Genomic DNA, 18403 nt, shown 5'->3' with positions numbered 1-18403 from the left:
TCTGAGTCTTCTTAATAATTAAAACTGTAAGCTGCATGAGGGCAAGGAAAAAATTCTAAACCTGACTGTAAAATACAATTTTTTGGGTAAAAATGCATTTTTTTCGAACTAGTCTGTAGCCCAAAGTTTTTTTCCAGCTGGCGTATTCCTGAAGGGCGTTTTTAGATGTTCAATATATTCATCAGCTCTAGACTCTTCGTCGGACCCTCAGCTGTCCAGCCACCAGCCATACGCTTCATTAAGTACGAAACACGTAGACGTCAGATGTTGCCAAATCTGGCGAATGGCGTGAATATCCCACAATTCGTACCTTACATCCCTCAGTTTTCTGATTTCCAACGCACCTTTACATCTACATCTACATACTCGTACATACGCCGGAAGCCAAAATACGATGAATGAGCGAGGCTACCCTAACCAGTACTAGCCAGCCCCTTTCCTGTTCCACTCTACAAATGGAGCGAGGGGAAAACGAGCCCAAATTTCCTTATCTTGTCTTCGTGGTCATTATGCGAAACGTACGTTGGCAGTAGCAGAATCGTTTTGCAGTCGTCAGCCGCAAATGCCGGTTCTTTAAATTTTCTCAATAGTGTTTCGCGAAAAGAATGTCATCTTCCCTCCAGAGATTCCAATTTCAGTTTACGAAATAATCACGTGTTGATAGAAACCATCGGTAACAAATCTAGCAGCACGCCTCTTTGCTTCGATGAATTGCTTTAATCCGACCTGTTGGGGAACGCAAATACTAGAGCCGTACTCAAGAATGGGTCGTACTACTGTTCTTTGCGCTATATCCTTTGTAGGTAAGCTACACGTTCCTAGAATTCTCCCAATAAACCGAAGTCGACCATTAGCCCGCTGCACTGCCGACTTTACGTGCTCGTTCCATCTCGTATCGGTTTGCAACCTTACGTCCAGATATGTAATCAACGGATCAACTGCCTCATGCAGCTTTAATCTCCGATCGTCCGGTAGCGCTATGCACACTTTCTCGGTGTTTTCATCTGTAGTTACAGTTTCTGGGCTTCATTCAATAGTACCGTCTTCCATGTAAATGCGATCACTTACGAATTCAACCGTCTATACGTTCATTGACGAAAATGAAGGAGCAGATGCCTCATAAATCATCACCAACGTTGAATTGGTTTCTGTCGACAATAAAAGCGTCAAAGAAGAATAATTTCATGACAGCACAGGATTCCAGTTTATCCACTTAACGGAACAAACACGATAAATCTGCCTTACAAAGCCGCAGTATCGGAAATTATTCCACAGATCATGGTGACACTTATTCTACGTTATTGCCCAACATGAACCAGTACAGCGAAGATCGGATTTTGTTGGCACAACACCGTCTCAATTCTCGCAGTGTCCCTACAGCCACGGTTCTCCCAGGACAGAGAGAATTCTTGAATCTGGCACGATCGAAAGAACTTCGGGACAGGCTTTATGAACAGTGGTTGTCATCTCGATGTGACCATGCTACAAAATTCGAATGCATGCTCTATTCTTTTCCATTATTTTGTTGGTGCTTAACGTTCCACCTACAGATATAAGAAAAAAGAAAGGGAGTACATGCTACGACTACACGTTCACAGGAGGAAACAAAAGCACGCATCGCTGATTGGAAAGTAAATTAAGGGAATATTGCTGAGATTCTCATTCAGAATGAGAACTACGATGATGTCAGAGAACAGAGCAGTAACGAAAGCTACGCCATGGTTGGGGACATATAGATTTTATTCGTTACAAGGGCATGCTAAGAAGTAGTCCTCCGAATTTTTTATGTGAAAACGCTTTTTAAATAAAACAGGCTTTATTAACATTCTATATCTTTATTCTTTCCTAGCTGTCACCTGCAGCTGCGCTCACATATCGGGGGTTTTGCTATGATGAGTAGTGATCCAATAGTGCCAGGTGCCCTTACATGCCTGCCTGTCCCCCCCTCCCGTTGCACCAGTGCACCAATGCACGACGAGGCAGCCTGTGCAGCAGCGCTGCCGAGTCTTGCGTGCGTAGGGACGTTGGCAGGAGCGTGCATCTATGCATCATGCTCCTGAAGTAACTGTACACCACACAGGGTGGACATTATGTACAAGATTTAATAATTTTTTAAACAAAGTTTATGTTCACTGGTGTAAAGAAAGATGTTCTATCCCCTACTTCACTCTCTTAGGTGTCGATACTTTTTTTAATTATTTTCCTCCTTTTATTTCCTAAATTAGTCTATGTTCTTTCCCAAGAGTTCAGGCTATCGCCATATAAAATTTAATCGCGATTTCAGCAGTTTAGTCGTGAAAACATTACACAGAGAATTACTTTGGCATTTAATAATATTAGTTTGTAATTATGGATTAAATGGTTCAAATGGCCCTGAGCACTATGGGACTTAACTTCTGAGGTCACCAGTCCCCTAGAACTTAGAACTACTTAAACCTAACTAACCTAAGGACATCACACACACCCATGCCCGAGGCAGGATTCGAACCTGCGACCGTAGCGGTTGCACGGTTCCAGACTGTAGCGCCTAGAACCGCTCGGCCACACCGGCCGGCGTATGGATTAAACATGTTGAGGATTGTATAAGCATTGTATTCATTATGTTGAATCGTATTACATGGAACAAATCAATCAATAAAAGCATTTTCTCAAATACGATACAGTTCAAACGTCAAAGAGTAAATAGCTTTTTCAAAGAGGAAATGTGATTCCTTATGTCGCAATAAATCTTTAGAGCACGATATCTTTTTTCCCGCAATCGGATTTTTACGAAATAAAGCGTGTGTGCTGCCCCAAGCTACATCTACATCTACATGGATACTCTGCAAATCACATTAAAGTGCCTGGCAGAGGGTTCATCGAACGACCTTCACAATTCTATATTATTCCACTCTCGTACACTGCGCGGGAAGAACGAACATCTGAATCTTTCCATACGAGCTCTGATTTCAGTTATTTCATCATGGTGATCGTTTCTCCCTATGGATGTCGGTGTCAACAAAATATTTTCGTATTCGGAGGAGAAAGTTGGTGATCGGAATTTCATGAGAAGTTTCCTGTGAAAGCCTGATGGAAAGTCGTCAAATAAGTTTTGGAGATTTGCGTGTCCAAACAGACAAACAGAGACATGACGATTGTGGATAAAACTTTAAATCGCGATATGTATTTTTCCGTCATTCGATTTTGATGAAATAAAGCTTATATGTTGATCCAAGCTACGCTCAAGTTACCTGTGAAAACCCCACAAAAATCGTCTAGTAGTTTTGGAAATTACCATGTTCGAACAGACACATGAGACAGGTTTACAGTTTGTTATTAGCATAGATGTTTACAAATGTCTACACATTTATTTCTCAATATAGTTACCCTAACGACGAACACATTTCTCCCAACGAGAGATCAGTTTATTGATAATGTCGCTGTAAAATGTTTGACTTCGTTGTCAGAGTCACAACTTTACATCTGCTTGCACCGCTTCATAACTATCAAAGTGAAGTCCTCGAACGTGTTCTTTAAGTTTTGGAAACATGAAAATCGGATGGGACCAAGTCTGGACTGTATGGAGGATGATCGATGACAGTGAACACAAGGCGTCAGATTGTTTCAGATGTCACAGCGCTTCTGCGTGGTCTGGCATTGTTATGCTAAAGAAGAAGGTGCCCCATGTGTGGACAAAATCTTAGAATTCGAAAGTCGATTACAGCACTCGGTTTCTCACACACTGCCGGAGTTACGTTACACACCTCCATGTGACACGCTACGATGCGGAGCCTTCTAACTGCAGAGAGCTGCAACTTGCGTCAGCGAGGCGAGAATGTCGACTGAGTAATGTGCGTAGCATGTAATACGTGAACATATATTGAGTCAGCACGCCCTGATATCAAGGCTTTCATGATGTAACTTGCCACTTTTCTGGAAGTAGAGGAATCAGTTGAAGTCAGATGACTTCGGGCCAGACGCTCCCAACATGCCCCACAAAAGTGCCAAGTTACATTGTGCGGATAGTAAAAGAATTACGAATGTCATGATCAGATTCTCTGCGGTCAGCTAAATATTTCGTTCAATAAGGCCGCGCGAAAGTTCCTTCTGGATCTTGATGAAATCGTGAAGTACTCCATGCCGTGATGTTGAATCGCTAATGAGTAATAGAACAAAAAATTTAATAAATAGAGATTCTACTTCTTGGGCGCAGAACGATTTCTCACGGTTATGAATAAGTAAAGATGCCTCTAGGATGGTTTTTAGAACGTTGAGTGAACTTTAAACAAGATGGCCATATTGGATTTCCAACGCAGTTGTTGCCGAGCGGAAGTCTTACGTTAACAACGATCCACTTGCGACGCGTTACGTCACGTAAACGGGTGTGCATGTTAAACAACTATTCCAAAGATCTCTTTTACCAGTCAAAATGATAAATTGCTGCATTAGATTAGGGGGCAAATATTCGTTTCATTTTACTTATTTTCATGCTCCAGACTCTGTTGTTTTTAAAAATTAGATAACTGATGCACACTGGCTAATAATTACCTACGCTCCCCAACTATCAACTGTTAAAAGTACAAATGCCACTCCCGACACGCTCCATTTGCAGATAGTAGGAGTGGCAAGGCCGACGGGGAATCTACGTCTTTCCCGAGTCTTTCATATCTTTGAACTCGGTGTCATGTTTATCTGCTGAGAGAATCTTTCCTGTGACTTATAGCTCGCCGACAGCCCTGTACGGAGCTAGTAGAGCAGTCGCGTAGCAGTTTCATCTGTTTTTCAGATTACTCTGACACAAATGATTTATCTGATCCGATGATAGACGATTGCAGATTCCTTATACAAGCAACTATATAATATTTAGAAATGCTGATGAACTAAAAAAAAAAAAAGGATTCCCGGCAGACAGGACTGATAAATTCCTCGAAATTATAGCTGATTATATGAGCGAAGGTGTGACATTTGAGAAAAACGCGAAAGGTATTACGAACATTTTGCAGTAAGTCCAGTTATTTTAAATTTTCAAAATACTGTTCGCTACACTTCTTGCATTTCTTCATGTTATGGCACCTTAACTAATTCATTTACCATCTTCAACAGCTCTACGTTCGCAGAAAATTGCTTTTCTTTGAGAAGCTTCACCATTTACAGAAACAAGAAAAATGAGATGAGCTGAAGAGGAAGGCTATAAGGGACGGGGAGAGGGTGCTCAAAACCTTCAAAATTTTCTGAAACGCAATAATTAGTACAATTTTTGACTGATGTGCTTCAGTGCTCCGGCGATGATTCTCGTAGACCCAACCTCCATGCTTCGGTGCTGAATGGGTTGGCTTAAGCGTCTCTTTGTTTCGAGACAGACATTTACTCGCTTATCACTTTAAACGATTGTTTCATGAAACTGAAGAACATCACTAGTATTCTCTTTCTGAAAGATTGGGATTTTCGTACATTTATAGGTAGATATTTCTTGTCATACACCCGCTTTTTGTTTCGCGACCTGATTGTCATACTGTCGCTTGTAAAAAAGCTATTCAAATAGCGCTACATGCCATCATGAAACTTTCTGAGCACTTTCTCGCACCACGAGACAAGGTGTGCCTACGTTTCAACAAAGGAAGGAGGGAAAGAAGGAAGGAGGACTAGAGTTTAACAGAAAGAGACCAAACATTTGTGTAGACAGAGGACGAAAACTTACATGTGAATAGTCAAACGGGGATTTGATCCAAGCAATACAGCAATATCAGCCATTCATCTACATTCATCTACATTTATACTCCGCAAGCCACCCAACGGTGTGTGGCGGAGGGCACTTTACGTGCCACTGTCATTACGTCCCTTTCCTGTTCCAGTCGCGTATGGTTCGCGGGAAGAACGACTGTCTGAAAGCCTCCGTGCGCGCTCTAATCTCTCTAATTTTACATTCGTGATCTCCTCGGGAGGTATAAGTAGGGGGAAGCAATATATTCGATACCTCATCCAGAAACGCAACCTCTCGAAACCTGGCGAGCAAGCTACACCGCGATGCAGAGCGCCTCTCTTGCAGAGTCTGCCACTTGAGTTTGTTAAACATCTCCGTAACGCTATCACGGTTACCAAATAACCCTGTGACGAAACGCGCCGCTCTTCTTTGGATCTTCTCTATCTCCTCCGTCAATCCGATCTGGTACGGATCCCACACTGATGAGCAATACTTACATTATGTTAACCACTTCGTTATCTCGGTCGGCGACTGGCTTCAGCGTTCAAGGTCCAGGCCCAAGAAATCCTCTGTTTGGTGATGTGACAAACAAAGAAACCAATACACACACATACACACACACACACATACATACACACACACACACACACACACACACACACACACACAAGCACGCATGTGCGCGTCAGTCTTCTTCTATCAGTTTCCGTGCTCCAGCAGCAGTGACCGAAAATGACGGTTGACTAGAGTTGAGACCATTCTGAAAGCTGAAGTTGCACCTGTAAAACACTCTTCCGAACAAGAAAAGTAGTCCTCTAAACACCTAAGGCACAGAAGCGAAGGCCTTAAAGGAAAATTATTCTGAAAACGAACTACCACTCTTCTTTCTTTCGCTGCAATTTCTTTTGCCAAATAATAATTTAAAAAAATGGTAAAGCTGATAGACGAATTTCAAGATCTTGGTTTCGGTACGTGTATGGACAGGTCACCTGGAACCACATAGTGTAAAATTTTCATAGTACCTATTGGCTACTAAACCGGCAACCTCTGGAAGACAAGAAGACACCACTTTTGTTGACGACTTATTTCACTACATACACCAAAAAGTAGCATTACTTACTGCAACACTAAGGAAGAAACAGGAAGTAGTGGACATGAAGTTCGTGGACGGAAGTTAAGGAAATAAACACTGCAGGCAAGATGGAATCCCAAATGTTACTATTTTCAAAATGAATCCGAGAATACGATAATTCTTCGATTTCTCATTTTCCCGGAGACTTTTTTCGGCTTTATTTTATATAGATGGATTGTACGTGAGAAAGAATTTTATCGAATTACCCAACATCTAAATTTACTGCCCCATTAAATGACGCACTTTGCGTCGAGAATGGCAATGGCTCGTACCTTTTATCACAGGGAGTCGAGATCAGGATTTACACCTTTCTCGCTTCTTAGTTGCAGATATGGGTAGGAATCGAAACAAGTTCTACTTCGTTATTCAGCACAGACAATATATATGGCCCCGAGAATTCTAACACGCTGACTGCATTTACTACCTTTTCAAAGTAGCTCTTTAATTTGTCGTCAGCCACATAATATGATCAGATGTTTGTCACTGAGGCAGACGTTTTTACCGCCTCAAAATAAGGGTAACGCTTTTTATTATAACCTTATTAGTGATGTTACAGTACAATTCTTTTTTTAAATTGATTTTATGTTCTGTTTTACTGCTGATAGTAAATCTTAAAAGCGCATTTTTTCTGATTGTGTAACACATTTTTAACGTTCTGCTGTCTTAGATAGGAAACACTGATACATTGTCGGCGCACTAAAGGGACGTTTAAATAAACCCTCTGCTCCTTCCTGAAGGTTTCTCTCTGTCACGCTATCATCTTAAAGCGGAGTTAGTATTTCTTTTTCACTTCTCTAGAGGCTTCGGGTCACGTTGACGGTTAGGAGGCTAGCCAAGGTGGACCACCTCAGTTTAGGCAAAGGGGTAGGGAGAGTGGGGTGAGGGAGGTGGACAACGGTGCTATTTCTTCTCTAAGCTACTAATGCCTGATCCAAATGACGAACATGGCAAAGCTGAAGGAACCTCCTGACATTCGCGTAGATAAGAGTAAATGGAACTGCGGAAAGCCTAAGTCAGGGCAGCCAGTGAGAACTGGAAGCCTGAGCCTCCCATACACGTGTGACTTCATTTTACTAGGATACTATCTTCCTTTTTAAAACAAGGACGGTCATGCTGATACTAGGTCAGACTAAAAACAGAAGAGGAAGTCAAAGAGGGTCAAGAGATCGTTTTAAAACACGTTTAAGTTCATACAATGATCAAGAACAATCATTTACATGCAGAAATATAAATGTAGTTGTCAGGCGAGTGAATATTCAATACTGAAACATCTGACGTTGAAAAGTCCAGAAGATAACATTTCAGAATTCGCTACAATTTCGGTTCCCGACGCAGTGTCATGGATTATCACATACACTGGTCAGAAACTGAATCAGAACCGTGTTGATGGCAGGGAGCGCTGCCCATTTCTAACAGCAGATATATGGACCATAGTGCAGCCAATCACTGGCCAGCTCAGTGCTGCAGGATGACAGCAAGTAAATAGTTACAGCATGTAAAACGGCGTCTTCAGTATGGGATGCGTACACCACCGCCTCACAGGTGCACTGCTTTAACACAAATGGAACAAGAGTAATCGCTTTGCTGAAGAACCATTTGTCGTAGCGTATTAGTGAGCGACGTTCTTTTGGCGTTAGATGTTTCCTTACGCTAATTCAGGTTTAACTGAAATCAATCGACTCTGTGGCTGACCAACCAGGATAGCCGCGCGCTTTCGTGTTTGGAGCGGCGCGCCGGTTCAGGATCGAATCCTCCAGGCGGATTAACGACAAAGGCCGGAGTGTCGGCCAGCCTGGATTTGATTTGGCGCAACATTAGCTCCGAATGGACAAGGATGGGGAAGAAACCGGGAGCGTCATTTTAAAATGAATCATACTGGTACTGGACTAAAGTCATTTAGGGAAATAATGAAAATAATGTCTTTTGTGGAATTTCAGACAGTACTTCCCTCGAATGCGAGTGCAGAGCGGTAACCAATGCACTGTCTCAGTCGGTTTCACTGAATGAGAAATTGTATGCTATACTCTTAAGAAATGCATGCCGTCATATGTAGAGGCATTTAACGGAAATGAATCGTTCATACGACGAAATTTTCATTAGTTGCAGTGTTTCTCTCATCGCTGTACTTATAAACATTTGCGGGGTTTCAAGTTCTCATAAATGAAATAAATTTTGAGTAGGGCCGGGAGACATTGTGTAGAGAGAGAGTATTTGCAGAGTGCGGCGAGGTTATGGGAGAGCGGGCAGGCGTTGGCAGGCGCGTACCTTGCGCGGCGCGGCTTGCGGCGACGGGGGACGCGGTCGACCGTTACGGCGCGGGATGAGAACCTTGAACCGCCAGCCTCAGTCAACAACCCGCGTTCGCCACCAGTCATGTTCCCAGAAAATCCCGCGACGAGCCTTCACACATACTGACACGCTGCTTTAGCAGCCAGCATTTCTAAAGTCAAGGCAGGAGTTTCCAAAACGGTTAAACAGTAATGTTGTAATCGGTAATCGAAAAGGATGTAGCTCACATTTTTGTTATTTACGTAGTTTGTGGATCCACAAATGCTTTTATAGTGTAGCTGAATCGTGGGTGAGACTGAGTGGAGCGCGACAGGGCGCTAAATTATGCCACGGAATATAGAACTCGACACTTAACGCAAAGCACAAAGAACTACAGATTTGTTCTCTGTACACCAGTTTGTAATACTTAATTTTAAAAATGTCTGAAGCAACAGACATTGGTGACGATCTTGCAGCTGTACTCAATTTATGAAATTTGTTCGCAACTGCGGAATCTTTTTGTCATTAGCTGCATTAGGTATGAAGATATTGCCTACTGGTGACATAAAAGTATGTGCCGAACCAGGAATCGAACCCCAATTTCTCGCTTTTCGTGAGCGGTCGGGTTAACCCTTTTTTTGTTGTTGTTGATCTCATTTTGTTCGTTATTGTTCGTTCTATTTGTTCGCGACGGACGGCCCACAACGCTTGTTCAAGTTCATCGTTCATCCATTAACACAGTTTTTTTTTTTATTACAGAGGGCAGCTAACCCTCTGACCGAACACGCTGAGCTACTGCGCTGGCTTAAAAAAAAATAAAATAAAAAAAAGTGGAAATGATCGTGTGGTATCACTGGCCGGGAGGCCCCATCCGGGGAAGTTCGGCCACAAAGTGCAAGTCTTATTTCACTCGACGCCCAAAGATCAGGAGCATAACACTACGTCCACGAGCGGAGAAAATCTCCAACCCGGCGGGGAATCGAACCCGGGCCCACTGCACGGGAGGCAAGCACGTTACCACCCAGCTAAGCAAGCGGACAGGCATTTCGGCTATCCGAGCGTGTTTGCAGGACGCAATCCGAAAACAAAGGAAGTGGGTTACAGTACGCTTGTTCGCCCACTGGTTGAATACTGCTCAGCAGTGTGGGATCCGTACCAGATAGGGTTAATAGAAGGGATAGAGAAGATCCAACGGAGAGCAGTGCGCTTCGTTACAGGATCATTTAGTAATCGCGAAAGTGTCACGGAGATGATAGATAAACTCCAGTGGAAGACTCTGCAGGAGAGACGCTCAGTAGCTCGGTACGGGCTTTTGTTAAAGTTTCGAGAACATACCTTCACCGAGGAGTCAAGCAGTATATTGCTCCCTCCTACGTATATCTCGCGAAGAGACCATGAGGATAAAATCAGAGAGATTAGAGCCCACACAGAAGTATACCGACAATCCTTCTTTCCACGAACAATACGAGACTGGAATAGAAGGGAGCACCGATAGAGGTACTCGGGGTACCCTCCGCCATACACCGTCAGGTGGCTTGCGGAGTATGGATGTAGATGTAGATGTAGACTATAACATCCACATGTCATACCATCTACAACCCCATACCTAATGCAGCTAATATCACAAAAAAATGGCTCTGAGCACAATGGGACTCAACTTCTGAGGTCATCAGTCCCCTAGAACTTAGAACTACTTAAACCTAACTAACCTAAGGACATCACACACATCCTTGCCAGAGGCTGGATTCGAACCTGCGACCGTAGCGGTCGCACGGTACCAGGCTGTAGCGCCTAGAACCGCACGGCCAAATATCACAAAGATTCTGCAATTGCGAATAAATGTCATACGTTTGTTCGTGGTGTCGTCCGAAGAACAAGGTCCCATGTCAAAGTTGGTACCTCACGACGGAAACACAAGTAAGGACAGTCACTGCCTGACGCAGCAACGAATGAGAGACGGCGTATACACGCCCTCAAGAGTTTCCATACGCCGCCATTGCCGGAAGATTACTTACATCAGAGTGCAGCGCCGCTCACCCCACTCGTTAATCATCGCCTACGACGACAGCATCGCCTTAGCTCGTCAGATCCGGCTGCGACCGAACAGAACTATTTGTCAGAACTAAATATCAAAGTTTATAGTTAATTGTACAGAGAGATGAGACCATCGTTCTGTATTGCGTCAATAATAACAGTCAGTGTTCAGCGACAGTAACACATACGTATCGTCATTTCTGTGGACAGGGATTGTTTCCAAGCTAGGTATTTTATATTTTTAGTTCATATTTATATTTAAAATAATAATAAAATGATCTCATATTTTGTACGTGTCGTAATACCAATCGACTTCTTCCAGAAGCAAATCTAGGCTTGTTGTAACACGCTACGATGTCGACGAGAATGTCTCAAGCTCTTTTTTCCCCGTCTCTACACAATTACTCTGGTATCTCTGAAAATCAGAGATCAACCAGAATATTAACTTTAGCAGCGCAATGCTTCATTAGACGTGGTCCTATTGAAAGTGATAAGTTCATCGTTGCCTCCAGTCTGAGAAACGATTCAGCCAACCAGTTATAATTCAGTGCATAAACAAAGCAACGATGTTGCTTCTTTTCTACACACACAAAACATCATAAGAGAGAAAAGGCATCTCAACTGCCAGAAAACAATTCTATGACCGAATGGGGACCAAACTTAGGTCCTTCGGGTTTATAATGCAATATCTGAGCAAACACGATGCTGTGATGGTGCAACTAAACTCCAACTATTAACGCATCTGTCATGCACAACAGAGAACATAACACTTCAAAAACAATCTACACGGTTGTCAGAAACAGTCTGGAAAGCTTGTATGGGTGTTGTGGGCTAGGTTGTGCTGAGAAATAATTGTTAAGAAAAAAATTCGGGGCGGCCGATGTGGTCGAGCGGTTCTAGGCGCTACAGTCTGGAACCGCGCGACCGCTACCGTTGCAGGTTCGAATCCTGCCTCGGGCATGGATGTGTGTGATGTCCTTAGGTTAGTTAGGTTTAAGTAGTTCTAAGTTCTAGGGGACTGATGACCTCAGCAGTTAAGTCCCATAGTGCTCAGAGCCATTTGAATCAAAAATTCGGTACGTTGCCCCCTTTCCGAATTAATTAGCATTGAAGTTAGCCAATCAGGCCGTTACGCGCGAATATTCAAGCGGACCGCTAGTGACGGTGTTGCCAAAGGTGTTCTTCGTTTGGTTTTCTAAAACCGAACAAGAGAGCGATATAAAAACTGGGCATAGGACGATAGTAAGGATCGAACCCGAGCCAAAGGCTGGGCAATCTCGTGCGCTATCATCTACACTAAGAGAGCAACTGACACTAATTATATCAGACAGGCAACTCGAATCTGCGCGAGTAACGGCTAACCTCCGTGGTAATTTACTCGGAAACGTCGCGACGAATTTCTCAGCACAACCTACCCCACAACACTCTTACAAGCTTTCCCCCGTATATTTGCCTATGCGAATTGTTGCTGGCCACTAACATAATGCCGCTAGACGGAGTCATATAGTCCATCTGGAGAGAGGATTTTTTGAACTGCCATATGTCAAGAACCTTCCTCTTCTTTCATTAGCTTAACAAATAAAGGAAGACTTCTCTCTAAATACAAAGAAGAGTATAAATAGGGGTGAACGAGAAAGCACTCAGTGTTGGTTACTCAGATAATACACTGTCATGTAAAGCTTCAGATTTTACTAGTTGTCCATCTCAGGTTTGGCCATCTGTCAACTTGTATTTATTCAGTAACATAATCTGTACATTCCCCGGCTTATCTCTATGACTGTGCGCTGGAAGACCAAGCTTTACTCTATGATGATTACACTCTTCTGCCTGAAATTCTGTTTCCAGGGCTTTCCCGTAACCGACGAGTAAAGTGATTTCTTCCAGGTTGAATACAGAGTAGAATTTTGATTACACCCTCACTCCTCTTACATACTTACAAGAGGATTTCAAAACGTAAGTTAGACATTATTATGGCACGCCAAGTAACTTTTATTGAATGATGCACTACACATCAAGTATCACAGATACAAGACACTATTTTTCAACATTGCCACCAAGTCTATGTAAACAACTGTTGGAAAGTTTTACCAATCGTTTAATTCTTCGAAGATAGAAACCCTCTCCTTGGTCGCCGGCCGGAGTGGCCGAGCGGTTCTAGGCGCTACAGTCTGGAACCGCGCGACCGCTACGCTCGCAGGTTCGATTCCTGCCTCGGGCATGGATGTGTGTGATGTCTTTAGGTTAGTTAGGTTTAAGTAGTTCTAAGTTCTAGGGGAGTGATGACCTCAGCAGTTGAGTCACATAGTGTTCAGAGCCATTTGAACCTTTTTTTTTCTCATTGGTCACGCAGCCATTTGAAAATAACCGTGTGAACGTCCTAATGTCGCAAAATCTGCGAGTGCTGCGAATTAGTTCCCCGATTGCCTGGGTATTGCTGTCTGTCGTTGATGTCGATGGCCTTCCTTCCCAATCAGTATTCCCACGCCTGTGCGATCCTGGTCAAATTGTTGGCACCATTTCACTACGGCTGGAGGCCAAATTACATTTGGTCCATGTAAAACGTAAACTACGTCCACAGGCCCTGGCGGGCCCATCACACCGACCGACCGCCGTGTCCTCCTCTGCCAACTGCCCCACTGGATGGGGCGTGGGGTCAGCACACCGCTCTGCCGACCGTTGCCAGTTTTTGTGACCGGGAGCCGCAACTACTTGGCCAAGTAGCTCCTCGACTGGCATCACGGGGTTGAGTGCACTGTTCCAGTCCTCTCACCAAGGGAAAGTCCCTGGCAGTACCGAGAGTCGAACCTGAGTCCTCCACATGGGAGACAGCCTCGTTGACCACTCAGCTACGGAGGCGGACATTTGGTCCACGTACCGCCAGGACTTCACGGTGAATCTGTAGCCAATTTACATGTTTAGCTTGCAGTAATCATAGTATCCCACGTACTTCAACTTAGAAGTAAGTTTCCAGTTATCGCGCTACTTCACTCCCACACTGTGATGAATCTGTTACCCGTATCGCAACAGAACCCAGAATATGTCTCTCTTCTGACAATGCATCACTCTTGCTGTACAATGGTCGTAGGGTGGGGCGACAAGCGTTACTTACTTTTTGATGTCTCCTCGTACTATGATCATCTCGTTCCATTGCGCTTATGCTGCGTAAAAGTCTAGAGTTGTTCTGGTCCGCTTATGTTTGCTTCCACGCAGCGCTGGGGAATTGATGGACTTCATTTCTCACTAAAATGTAACTAAACTATGTATATCTGCTTTCTTGTGTATCTCCTACAAAAAAGTTTACTTTTAATGACCGAGAAAGTAGGGGTACTTTTAGTAGACATCCTTACAAGAAACGACCACTTCCCTTAGATCCAGGTGCGCTACGACCAGGTGCCGTAATCGATAAATTACATATCCAGTCAACAGTCTAATTGTGCATATGAATAAATGAAGAAGAGAACGAACATGTAGAAGTCACGATTGTTGTTTTGCAAAGAGAATGCTACTTCTCCAAAAGCAGCATCTCTGTAGCCCAAAAGCTAAGCACGATTACCAGTTTTCATTTCTTTTGCATCCGTTTTTGCAAGAAACGTTCCGTGCAGTAGCGATAAGAGTTACGAAAACGAAGTAATGCGTGAACTGCAGACATACTACAAAGATGAAGTACGAGAAACAGAATTTGTGTTCAGACTTGGACACACTGTCAGCATCAAGGACAATGCAAAACAATGCTGCAGACTCCGATCGGTTATAGTCATGTTAAAAGTACTGTCCGACATTTGTCTGGAGATGATTCGGGGGAAATACTGCAACCTTATATTAAGATGAATGGGGAGTTATAACCCGTCCTTCTGGATACGAGTTCAGTATTTTAACTTCTAGGCCGCCTTGCTTAGTAGAAGGAAACGACTGTTGTGGTAAACATAATGATGTGGAACAGAAATTTTCGTAAACGTTTTGCCTCGTACGCTCAAAATGCAGTTTGTCGCCCAGCCGCAGTGTAATTTGAAGCGGTCTGCACATACCTCGGTGATAATAATCGACATGGAAGTCACAGAAGACTGTGTGCTACATGTTAATGTAAGAGTTAGAACCAATGGGAGTGGAAATTATGGATACTTCAGAATAACTATCTGATTTGATAGTCATCTTTGAACTTGCATGAGCCGTTATAAAAATCAACATGATTTTAAAAAAAATTAATATAGCTGTTTGCGAATGGATGATTTTGACATAAGGTAGTTCGAGAATGATTCCAGATGAGCGTGTCGTCTCCCTTCAGCCGTTATAGCTAATACATCAATCACGATGCGGCTGATTTTTTATTCAAACAGCTACTCAGCTGTCCTTCGAATTTAAAGCGTCCCCGTTGAAGATGCCTGTACCTTTGGACAACTGAAAACAGGTAGTATGAGTGACCTAGGTCTTCTGGCTCCTTGTCAACGGTGTTAAAATAGGGCTGGCCGTTTCTATGGTAAAATAGCTAGTGTTGCTGACCACTGGTACGGATTTTCTATGTTTCTTTCACTGCAAATATTTCAAATTTTTGTGCAGTACTGTGGTCTCGAATGGGATCAGTTCAGCCGTTCGAACGCAGCTGATGGTCTGCTGAAATAAGGGAGCAGGTAATTTCAGACGTAGTCGTATAATGATTGGGGCGTCAAATTGTGAGAGCTTCGCGACAGTTTCTTCCTTTTCTTAAAAAAAAAAAATTACCGCTACACGAAGGAGCCTAATGATGGGTGTGTTCAACGAAAATCGGCTTCATTTGCTCCACCAGAGACTTACGATACAGGTTTCTGCTAGACCCCATGGGGTCGATCAGTGCCTCACTCTAGTTCATTTTTTCCTTCGGTCGTATCGCCGCCTTTACTTCGCGATCCACACACCTGTTAGCATGAACTGCAGTAGCTGCCGAATATGAACACCGATATCCTGCTACCTCAAGCCTGAGTGCTACCACCTTGTCCTGTAAGTATGCCTTGTGTCAAACTTACGACAGATACACAGTCAGACAGCAGCTTTAAAGAAAGAACTAATGCTAAACAGTAGTGTACAACTAATTCTATTACAGTACACAATTACGTCATTCCTGGCGATTATCTGGTATTAGAGTTTTATTGTCGGTCGGAGTGGCCGAGCGGTTCTAGGCGCTGCAGTCTGGAACTGCGCGACCGCTACGGTCGCAGGTTCGAATCCTGCCTCGGGTATGGATGTGTGTGATGTCCTTAGGTTAGTTAGGTTTAAGTAGCTCTAAGTTCTAGGGAACTGATGACCTCAGATGCTAAGTCCCATTTTAACCATAGTTTTATTAATTACGTTTCATGGTAAAGGTAATGAATAACAGGTTACAAAGAAATATAAATCGGTGCCCACTTGTTATAATTCAGGGAAATAGAGATACTACAATAGTGAGAAAATATCATTGTTTCCTTGCAGTAAAATACTAAACCAAAATCACCGAATAACCGGTTTGTCAACTGAGTTCGCTTCTGAAGTGTCTAGTAGTTTCAATGACTCATTTCCAGTGTCTGGATGCCTTTCTTCACATCTATACTTTAAGCGAACTGACCGCGACCTAAAATTTCCAGAGACTTCAACGCCATTTTGGAAGGATTTCAGCCGTCGCCCATAACACAATATAAATCAGACAGTAAAATGAAGACTTCTTTGTACTGAATTTTCCTTTCATTAGTGTATGTGAGAAACGCCCCAGAGCTCGCTGTGTACACATGGGCAACAGAAGCGGTACGATTACGAACACGTGTCGAGGCCTTTCCCCGGCGCGTGGGCCCGTCTATTGGAGCTGTTCCCGGGCCTGTCCTTGGGCGCAGGTACAGTCTCCGCTCCGGTGAGCGGTTCGAATTTCGGGATGAAGAATGCAACACCAGAAACTCTGCGCTACGGGTTGCAATCCATCGTTTCATCTAAGACCTCTGAGCCAAATTCGTAACAGTTTCCGATCCAGCTCTCGTCGTCTTTGTACCCGACTTTTTTTTGTTGAAGTTGGCTCGTTTCAAACACCAACAGCAGAGTAAAAAAAAAAAAAAAAAAAACAGTTAATATGAATTGTTTCAATCCTGAAATGAAACATACATACCCCCAAGCCATTATACGATGCATGGCGGAGGATGCCTTCAACCACTACAAGTCGTTTCCTTTCCTGTTCCACTCTTACTTTCTTACTCGAAACTTTAAGTTGGCGACAGTAGAATCGTTCTGTAGTCAGCTTCAACTGCCAGTTCACTAAATTTTGTCAGCAGTGTTTCGCACAGAGATTGCCATTTGAGTTCACGAAACATCTCCATAATACACAGGTGTTGATAAACCTTACAGGTAACAACTTCAATGTCTTCCTTTAATGACACTTTGTAGGTATCCCAAACACTTGAAAAGTACTCAAAACTGGGTTTCACTAGTGTTCTACATGTGATCACCTTTATAGATGAGCTACTCTTTCAAGAATCCTCGCAATAAATCTATGTCGACCATTTGCCTTCCCTACTACCGACACTACGTGTTTGTTACATCTCATATCGTTTTGAGACGTTACGCGTTGATATTAATCGATGTGGCTGTGACAATCAACACACCACTAATGCTGTATTTTGCTGTTCTGCAATAGACGGCAGTAGCACCAAGTGGCGATACAGTGCCATGCAATAAGCTTACGCATTTTTAAACATAACGCCATCAAAATATTAGTCGATTTTTGACTGCATCATTAAGTTATTCTCTATTGAATTTGTCAGCTAACGAGTCGGGAACATGGCGGGCACTGGGCTGTTTTTGGGCAAAATAGAGATGAAAAAGTGTTTGTGACACACCCATAAAGCGAAAATTGGAATAACAACAAGCAGAGTAGAAAGGCAGCTGCAGCATACAATTTCCTATCGATGTTGTAACTATGAACTGACTAAAGACTCAAATAAATATTACGCTAGTTGAAGACAAGTAACTGCTACGATCGCAGGTTCGAATCCTGCCTCGGGCATGGATGTGTGTGATGTCCTTAAGTTAGTTAGGTTTAAGTAGTTCTAAGTTCTAGGGGACTGATGGCCACATGTGCTAAGTCCTATAGTGCTCAGAGCCATTTGAACCATTTGAAGACAAGTAAAAGCCCCAAAACGCATATTAGCTTAACTAAAGTTACATAATAAAGTGGCTGGATGCTGTATTTATTAAAATAATATAATGCACAGCCACGGAGCTCACCAATTAGTAAGTGGATAAATTATTGCAGTGAAAAATGATTCACCGCAACAACAGACAAATGTATACAGGTGCGA

At 43.2% G+C, this 18403-nt stretch overlaps 1 long non-coding RNA gene across 2 annotated transcripts in view; it reads right to left on the bottom strand.

Annotated features, from left to right (window-relative positions):
• LOC124721464 overlaps positions 1-18403 on the bottom strand; it is a 58534-nt gene that overhangs the window by 21761 nt on the left and 18370 nt on the right. The window lies entirely within an intron of this gene.

This window comes from Schistocerca piceifrons, chromosome X, assembly GCF_021461385.2.
Source record: "Schistocerca piceifrons isolate TAMUIC-IGC-003096 chromosome X, iqSchPice1.1, whole genome shotgun sequence".
Taxonomy (NCBI): domain Eukaryota; kingdom Metazoa; phylum Arthropoda; class Insecta; order Orthoptera; family Acrididae; genus Schistocerca; species Schistocerca piceifrons.
The sequence above is the reverse complement of the archived record's forward strand: the minus strand, read 5'-3'. Positions and strand labels throughout refer to the sequence as shown.